The sequence below is a fragment of the Babylonia areolata genome, chromosome 5 (assembly GCF_041734735.1).
Source record: "Babylonia areolata isolate BAREFJ2019XMU chromosome 5, ASM4173473v1, whole genome shotgun sequence".
Taxonomy (NCBI): Eukaryota; Metazoa; Mollusca; class Gastropoda; order Neogastropoda; family Buccinidae; genus Babylonia; species Babylonia areolata.
Genome location: NC_134880.1, coordinates 18,966,405 through 18,976,404, shown reverse-complemented (window position 1 = coordinate 18,976,404; position 10,000 = coordinate 18,966,405). Strand labels below are relative to the sequence as shown.

Genomic DNA, 10,000 nt, shown 5'->3' with positions numbered 1-10,000 from the left:
CTGCCTGTCTCTCTCTCTCTCTCTCTCTCTCTCTCTCTTCCTGCTTTGAAAGACCTTAGATTTCAGTTCATTCTGCACAATGTTACACACGTCCAACATTATTTGGACTGCTTTTGCTGATGTCCATGGACAAACGAAACCAGTATAAGACATTTTGCTGTTTACTTGTATAAAGCATTTCAAAAACGCAATGCATTTCGTAGTTGATTATTGTTTAATGTGTATTTTCAGTTTGTAAGTTGAACATTCACTGACGTGCGTTGTTAGTAGTATGCATTTATTGTTGTGGATTATTGTTCACTGTTCCCCCCCCTTCATGAGGGGCCATGGCCTTATTGAATAAATTCTCTCTCTCTCTCTCTCTCTCTCTCTCTCTCTCTCTCTCGCTCGCTCGCTCTCTCAAATCCGTGGTTAAATAAAATTTCGCCGCCCCCCTGTCTGTCTGTCTGTCTGTCTGTCTCTCTCTCTCTCTCTCTCTCTCTCAATTCTCTCTCTCTCTCTCTCTCTCTCTCTCTCTCTCAATTCCCTGGTTAAATAAAATTTCGCCCCCCCCCCCCAACCCCCTCTCTCTGTGTCTGTCTGTCTCCTTCTCTCGCGCGCAAAGCATTTTATAAACACACAGGCAGCCCTCGCCTCCGTTACAAACATGCACACGCATGCGCGCGCACTCTGTCACACGAGAGAGAGAGAGAGAGAGAGAGAGGGAGGAGAGCCACCAGCAACTTCACTGGCTAGGCACGTGTACACCAGCCGAGAACAGGAAGAAAATCGCCGGCGGAAACGCGCGGTTAAATTGAGACACACTGGCGACTCCGAGCCTGGGCTGACAGTAGCTTTTCATAACAATAATAATGATAATAATGATGATGATGATGATGATAATAATAATGGTTATAATAATAATAATGATAATGACAGTGGTGATGATGATAATGATGCTGGCTTTCATTTTGTAAATTATAGCGCCCTGTCTTTTTTAGAGCTCAGGATGCTTTACATGAAAGAAAAAGTTACAATATATATATATATATGTGACCAAGCGCGCTATGCTTGCTCCAACACTATTCACGCACAAGCCAGAGCAGACGACGTTTTCCGTCCTAACCCTTGCACAGTATATGTGACGTCACTCTGCTTACATCATTTTGTCCTGGCCAGACCACCTGCTAACTGCTCGACCAGTGTCGCGTCGCGATACGTCATTGGCTGAGAGCAAACTTGTGTTTCTGTTCCACAGTATTTAATTAATAGCTCTTTTGTCAGATCAGTAAACTACTAGTATTATATACTGGCAGAATCGTCGCAGTTCCATCTTTAAGTCTGTTCCATTTATGTTAGCCTACGTGAAACTGATTTAACGCAGTTTGTAATTTTCAGCGACGAGCTCGTTAAAACTGACCCTGTTCAGGTGACTTAAATTAAGATTATAAATTCATCTTAAATAATCAACACTTCATTTTACACTCATTATAAAGTAGGCATTGAGCTCTTTCTTTTGCAACTTATCCGATGCAAATCGGTTCAGGAATCATTTAGAAATCTATCACTGAACACCTTTAAACAAACACAATTGTCATCGGATTCTCCGTGATTAGTGACGATCTGCTTGCAAGCACACGTGACGCACTTTGCGGTCCGCTAAACTTGCATAAATTGGCACAGTGAATGATGAGTGGTCATTTCATACCTGGTCAGTCATCTGACCAGAGCCTGCTCTCTCTCTCTTGCTGTGTCGCGGGCAGTGTGTCGTGTGTGTCCCCACAACAGCTGACACCTCGCTACGTATCGCTGTAAGTACTAGTGTGTATAATGTGTTGATTTGTAAATTGCATTATTTGACACAGTACTTGTGTTTATATGAGTATGTTCAGTTATTGCTTTGTTCAGTTAATTCTTTGTTCAGTTATTGCTTTGACAAGTTAGTCACAGATCGGCTATGACTGATCTAAATAATTGCCATGTCGTCATCTGCATGGAGCAGTGTTCCATTTGATTCTTAACGTCACAGTCAGTGACGTCTCTCGACACAGATAGTTTGTTCCAGAATGTTCTAGTGAGTGCGTAAAGTTCATTCACCACTTAATGGTTAAGCCATGATGGTTCTTCATTTAATATCTGGTCTATCAGTTTGCCAGTATTATATCTAATCCACTGATTCATTTGAGTCACTTTGACACAGTATAAGTTTTACCTAGTCTATACTGTCAGTGTACTTTCACCAAGTCAGCATCGCTTCAATCACTTTAACTGAGCTATTTAAATGTATTAGAAATGTCATTTGATGTCAGCGTTTGGTCTTCACACATATGCATTATGTTGTTGCGTATCCCAAACCCGAGTGATAGTCTTTCCATGTAAAATGTGTACATGCGCTTTATTATTCACTTGTGTTGACCTGTTGTACTTATGACATTTGTTTGTGTCATTTCAGGCACTGTCTTCTTCTCTTTTTATCTTCTCTTAGTTCTTAGTTCTTCTTCTTAGTTCTTCTCCTAGTTGTCTTCTTCTCATTATTTCTTCTTCTTAGTCTTCTTCTTTTAGAATATTGTAAATAAAACAATAGAAAACCCCATTTGTGACTGGCCTCTATATGTTCCTGGCCTGTGCGTGGGATCTTGTCTATCCTTTAATTCATTCAATCATATTTAGTTAAGTCTTTTGTGCCGTACCCCCTTCAGTAACCACTCGGTACACGGCTACAAAAGTGGCGTCGCCGACAGGATAAAGATCCATCACAACATAGGTCCAATTATTCCCTTTAAGGTTTCAGTTCTTTTATCCAAATTAAATCCATCCCTAAACCACAGCCCTTTACCACCAAGTGTACCTTGTTACAACTTGGCGCTGTGAGCATTGGGTGTGCTAATTCTCTAAATATCTCTTATTAAATTAAAGCTCATAGCCAAGCAACCTCTATCACATACTTGGCGCTGTGAGCTAGGATCGTACAGGGACAAGAGGTAGTACTAACAGTCACATAGGGATAGTTAGACATAGGAGAAGAGAGAAGACAGTGCAGCAGGTACGCAAGTCCACAACAAGAAACGTCGCCCACATCAAGATGGCTTCAACTGACTTCCTGCCCAAACTCCCGACGCTATCCGGTGAGGAAGGCAGCAGTGAAGTCGACAACTTCGTCCAGGAGGCCAGACTGATACTCCAGCTACAGCCCCTGGATGATGCGACAGCCTCTCTCTGGCTGATATCAGCCCTTGCAGGCCGATGTCGCCAGCAGATTGTCAGGCTGCCAACGACAGAAGTGGACACCCCAGCCAAGATCCTTCACATCATTGAGGAGAATTGGGGAGAGCAGCGAGACGCCACCGACCTTGCCACTGCCTTCTTCAACAGACAGCAGCAGCCCAAGGAGACGGTGATTGACTACGCATCCCATCTTCGGCACTTATGGACCAAGGTCAACAAGGCCGAAGATGGGGTGATGCAGGTGCCAGCGACCATCCTCCGCGACGCCTTTGCCAGAGGCCTTCAGCCAGCCGCACTCAGGCGCGATGTCAGGCACCTCATCCGCTACCACCCTGACACCACCTTCGAGGCAGCGAAGAAGGAGGCCCTGCGATGGCTGAGGGAGGACAGCCACACCTACAACATCTGTCCCGGCGTAGACAGTGTTGTCCGCCTGGAAGCCCAGCTGGCCACACTCGCAGCTGAAAACACCAGCCTGCGACGTCAGCTGCAGTCCCCAAAGCCAGCACACCGCCCACATCCTCAACACTGTGCTGCTCACCGTACCCCACACTCTCCACACTGTGTCTGGTGTGAGAGGCCCGGTCACACCGAAGACCAGTGTCACCACAAGCGACGCTACAAGGCCAGGCAACTGAATGCAGACCACAAGCCTGCAGCTCCAGCCTACAAACAGTGTGTCACTGACACACACACTGGGCAACATGGACTGACACCAGCTACTCCAGCTCCAAATCAGCGACACAGGAGACGCCGACGCAGACGGAGGCGCCACAGCACCACACCTGACGCTGTGGTCCCACAGGTGTCCCCACCTGTAGTCAGCCCCATGCAGCAGAGGCACGACCAACAGCAACAACCTGCTGTCACGCCGACTCACCCGGTCCCACTGCACCACCAGGACAGCAAGGTGTCACACTCTGACACTGATACCGATAGTGACAGTGGTATGTGGCTGACCAGGCCCATGCCAAGACCCAGGACACCAACCCGGCGAGCTGCACCAGAGCCGCCTCCACTACCACCAGATCCTGCACCAAGGCGATCCACACGACTGGCATCCAGGGCATCACTGAGCATGTGAGGAGACTGATGTCAAACATTTAACAGCCAGAACAGTGACACTGCAAAAACACTCATGTTTCTTTTTTCTTTTCTTTTTACTCTTGCTGAACTGAGGCAATGCTGATTTTGTTTTTCCTGTTCCTGTTCATGCTGTAATTTTGTTTTCATTTTCAGATATTTGTGCACAAATTCATGTTTTGTTTTGTTTTCTTCTCTTCTTGCTTAATTTAACCTGTGATCTAGCTTGTCACAAGGTCTTAGCAATGCAAAGTATGTCTTCTATGCTTTTATACATCATTTACATGTATGCTTGTTTACATGCATGTCTGACAGTGATATGATAGATAGATTGATAGGCACACAAATGAATGCTTTCAAACTTCATAGTGTATTTTACCAGATTAGGACCCCTTCTCTATATCAAACTCTTCAAAGTCAAGTTAGGATGCATTCGACTAAGACCAAATCCATAACTTAACCTAGCTAAAGCCACTTTGAATATAGAAGTAGGGTATTGTTCCTAAGAATGTTGCAGTCATTTCACATTCGCTTAGTTATCAGTTATCAGCTAAATTAACTCCCTTACCTGCCCAATAATTCTTGTTTGATGCTCAGCTAAGTCTCCTCACAAGAATTACTTTAAATTAGCCATCGCGGACGATGGTTTTCAAAAGATGGGGGGAGGTGTGACCAAGCGCGCTATGCTTGCTCCAACACTATTCACGCACAAGCCAGAGCAGACGACGTTTTCCGTCCTAACCCTTGCACAGTATATGTGACGTCACTCTGCTTACATCATTTTGTCCTGACCAGACCACCTGCTAACTGCTCGACCAGTGTCGCGTCGCGATACGTCATTGGCTGAGAGCAAACTTGTGTTTCTGTTCCACAGTATTTAATTAATAGCTCTTTTGTCAGATCAGTAAACTACTAGTATTATATACTGGCAGAATCGTCGCAGTTCCATCTTTAAGTCTGTTCCATTTATGTTAGCCTACGTGAAACTGATTTAACGCAGTTTGTAATTTTCAGCGACGAGCTCGTTAAAACTGACCCTGTTCAGGTGACTTAAATTAAGATTATAAATTCATCTTAAATAATCAACACTTCATTTTACACTCATTATAAAGTAGGCATTGAGCTCTTTCTTTTGCAACTTATCCGATGCAAATCGGTTCAGGAATCATTTAGAAATCTATCACTGAACACCTTTAAACAAACACAATTGTCATCGGATTCTCCGTGATTAGTGACGATCTGCTTGCAAGCACACGTGACGCACTTTGCGGTCCGCTAAACTTGCATAAATTGGCACAGTGAATGATGAGTGGTCATTTCATACCTGGTCAGTCATCTGACCAGAGCCTGCTCTCTCTCTCTTGCTGTGTCGCGGGCAGTGTGTCGTGTGTGTCCCCACAACAGCTGACACCTCGCTACGTATCGCTGTAAGTACTAGTGTGTATAATGTGTTGATTTGTAAATTGCATTATTTGACACAGTACTTGTGTTTATATGAGTATGTTCAGTTATTGCTTTGTTCAGTTAATTCTTTGTTCAGTTATTGCTTTGACAAGTTAGTCACAGATCGGCTATGACTGATCTAAATAATTGCCATGTCGTCATCTGCATGGAGCAGTGTTCCATTTGATTCTTAACGTCACAGTCAGTGACGTCTCTCGACACAGATAGTTTGTTCCAGAATGTTCTAGTGAGTGCGTAAAGTTCATTCACCACTTAATGGTTAAGCCATGATGGTTCTTCATTTAATATCTGGTCTATCAGTTTGCCAGTATTATATCTAATCCACTGATTCATTTGAGTCACTTTGACACAGTATAAGTTTTACCTAGTCTATACTGTCAGTGTACTTTCACCAAGTCAGCATCGCTTCAATCACTTTAACTGAGCTATTTAAATGTATTAGAAATGTCATTTGATGTCAGCGTTTGGTCTTCACACATATGCATTATGTTGTTGCGTATCCCAAACCCGAGTGATAGTCTTTCCATGTAAAATGTGTACATGCGCTTTATTATTCACTTGTGTTGACCTGTTGTACTTATGACATTTGTTTGTGTCATTTCAGGCACTGTCTTCTTCTCTTTTTATCTTCTCTTAGTTCTTAGTTCTTCTTCTTAGTTCTTCTCCTAGTTGTCTTCTTCTCATTATTTCTTCTTCTTAGTCTTCTTCTTTTAGAATATTGTAAATAAAACAATAGAAAACCCCATTTGTGACTGGCCTCTATATGTTCCTGGCCTGTGCGTGGGATCTTGTCTATCCTTTAATTCATTCAATCATATTTAGTTAAGTCTTTTGTGCCGTACCCCCCTTCAGTAACCATTCGGTACACGGCTACATATATATTTATATATATATATATATATAAACTGAATCATTCATGACCACTCTGCCCACCCCCCACCCCACGCCCCCCTCTGTCTCTGTGTATCTGTCTCTCTCTGCCTGTCTGTCTGTCTGTCTCTTATGTTTCTTTACTCCGTTTTCGAATGATAATAATAATTATGATGATGATGATGATAATTGATAACGATGATAACGAACTGAAGGCTTATAGAGCGGAGTACCCCCATCTCAGATTGGGCTTACTGCGCTTTACAATGAAATATAATGATTTAGGAATAAGTGACAGAAAATCATGCACACACACACACACACACACACACACACACACACACACACACACGAAAAAAAGGGAAAAAAATCAGCACAGTCAATATCATAGTCTCACATTACATAGGCACAATTCACAGTAAAATGAATGCCTCACATTCTCGAGTCAAAACATACACCAAGGAACCATGAACAAACAAAAACAACAACAAACAAACAAAAAACCACCAAAAATCACACAAGTGCATTTCTCTTAAAATCAACAATATGAAGACCACATTTAGCGATCAGATCAGATCAAATGTAAATGGAAGAATTTTACTGACAATAATACAGTTTGGAAAGATATGTTTTTAGTGCTCTCTTGAATGCAGGTGTTGGGGTGTGAGAGACATGAATTTCTGTTACTGAGATAATAAAGTATTATATTCTGTATTCAGATGTGTGAGGTTGTGAATTCCCTTGTTTGGGTGCAACAAAAGAAAAAAAGGGGCGTTCTCCTTGCGATTCTTTGGAATAGACAGTGTGCGCATTATTACCATGTGAAGAACGTAGTCTGGATGGTGAATAGTCAGACAGTTGATCCGAAATATAGGGCAAGAATCTGCAAAGACATTGAGATAGAGAACTGAGAGTTTGCTTTGTACTCGTGCTTGAATGGGGAGCCAGTGAAGGGAAGCGAGTAGGGTAGTGATGTACTGATGTTTCTTAGCCTGGAGCGTGACTTGTGCTGCAGAGTTTTGATCTTTTTTTTTTCTTTCTTTTTTTTTAAAACTTTGTCAGCACAGTGTTTGGGACAGCTAACAAGAAGAGTATTTCCATAGTCTAGTCTAGATCATATGACAAAAGATATGTGTTTTGTGCTTTTTCGTTGACCCCCCCCCCCCCCCCCCCCCCCCCGCGTGTCTGTTTCAATTTATTTGAGTAGTGGTAATTTCACCCCTTGGTATAACAGCTGAAATAGCTATGTCAATGAACTGTCAATCTCTCTCTCTCTCTCTCTCTCTCTCTCTCTCTCTCTGGTCACGTGACGCAGCGCGAAGCGGCAAGGCGACACTCCTGAAAGCTGTGAAAAAAAACGTCCTTATTATTCTTTCAAAATGCCTGTTACTGGGCTTCCACCGACTGTGGAGAAAAGCCTATCTGCCCTGCAGACCGACAACGCATTAACGAGTTGGAAAGTGGTGGGTGACGGCCACAGCACAGTGGTCGTCTTGCGACTGAAGCTAGCTAGTTGACACTGAAATGTCAACAACGATGGTGAGCCCCATCTTGAACCGCAGCACGCAAGTGCAATACTTTAGAAGAAACCGCCCAGTCAGATCAGACGAGACCAGGAACGAGTCAGGCAGCAGAAAGAGAGACAGGCAAGTGGTGCAGTTGGTGCTGAGTGTGGTTTGAAGGGGTAGTTCTTTTCTGACGACCATTCCAAACAAGGTGACGCGCCAGACCGAGACACACAACACATTCTGACGGTGGTGTGCACGGGCCAGAACGAAGAGCCAGCGGGTGTGTCACCTGTTCCGGACAACGTGGATCTTCTTTCACCGTAGGACTGTGACACCTCTAGGTCTCTTCAGCAGATAGACAATGACAGTGAGTCAGTAACTGACAGTACAGTGGCCGGGTTCGATGTTGGTATTGTGAAGAGTTACGTGGCGACCTTAACTGACAGATCGACACAAAGGTGTTTGAGAGATAAACACAGAAATACAGCATTCCGAAACGTAGTTTCCAATAGGTCTATCAGTGCAGATGTGATATTATATGAATCAGATGATATCGCACTGGAATATTCAGTCAGTTCAAATAGTGATATCGATTGTACATACTGGTTCTTAAAACAAGATGTAAAGAACATGCTATTTGAAGAACGTGTCAAACTGTCCAAAATAAGAAAAGGAAAACGTATCCACAACACATAGCACACTGACGCACAAGCACGTGCAGAACGAGACCTGCAAACTCTGCGTGGCCTGATCCAGTTTTACCAGGGCTGATGTGTTCGCTGCTGTTCCTCGCCTTGTCAACAGCATCGCTTATCAGTGACTGTCTCAATATTGACAATAATAATTGTGTCATTTGATTGTACATTGAAAACAAACAAAACATTGCCATGGTCGCCATGTCTGTGACATCGCGTCGCGCTTACTCGTGTTTGTCGTGTCGCAGTGTTTAGGAGGAAGGTGGCAGAATGGTTAAGACGCTCAGCTGCCAATACAGAGAGTCCGTGAGGGTGTGGGTTCGAATCCCGCTCTCGCCCTTTCTCCTAAGTTTGACTGGAAAATCAAACTGAGCGTCTAGTCTTTCGGATGAGACGATAAACCGAGGTCCCGTGTGCAGCACGCACTTGGCGCACTGAAAAAGAACCCATGGCAACGAGAGTGTTGTCCTCTGGCGAAATTACGTAAAATGAAATCCACTTTCATAGGGACACAAATATGTAAGCATGCACTCAAGGCCTGACTAAGCGCGTTGGGTTATGCTGCTGGTCAGGCATCTGCTCAACAGATGTGGTGTAGCGTGTATGGATTTGTCCGAACGCAGTGACGCCTCCTTGAGAAAGTGAAACTGAAACTGAAACTGAATGGGCTGAACAGCTTGATAACAATAAAATTCGCTCGCTCTCTCTCTCTCTCTCTCTCTCTCTCTCTCTCTCTCTCTCTCTCTCTCTTTCTTTCTTTCTCTCTTTCTGTGCCCAATATAGGCCTACCTTATACATGCAAAATATGTTATCAGGTATTAGGTGGTATCGCAAAAATAAGAGATGAGAATGTTTACAGAAAACGTTTTGAAAAGATGAGTTCACAATACTGAAAGGCCGGTTGTTTTCCAGACCCAAGCTCGGAACTGATAACATTGCCTTAGGGGCGCAATCCGGCAGGTCGTTTGAAATAAAATCATCCTCAGCTAAGGAGGAAGGTGGCAGAATGGTTAAAACGCTCATCTGCCGAAACAGAGTCCCTGAGGCTCTGGGTTCGAATCCCGCTCTCGACCTTTCTCCAACGTTTTACTGGGAAATCAAACTGGCGTTTGGTCGACTGTTCGGATGAGACGGTAAATCGAGGTCCCATGTGCAGCACGCACTTGGCACACTGGG

The 10,000-nt window shown here is 43.9% G+C and overlaps 2 protein-coding genes across 2 annotated transcripts in view; one reads left to right on the top strand and one right to left on the bottom strand.

Moving 5' to 3' along the window:
• Positions 1–10,000, top strand: part of LOC143281984 (ceroid-lipofuscinosis neuronal protein 6 homolog) — a 35,237-nt gene that overhangs the window by 4,475 nt on the left and 20,762 nt on the right. The gene's annotated exons all lie outside the window — the stretch shown is intronic.
• Positions 1–10,000, bottom strand: part of LOC143281983 (uncharacterized) — an 80,006-nt gene that overhangs the window by 67,706 nt on the left and 2,300 nt on the right. The window lies entirely within an intron of this gene.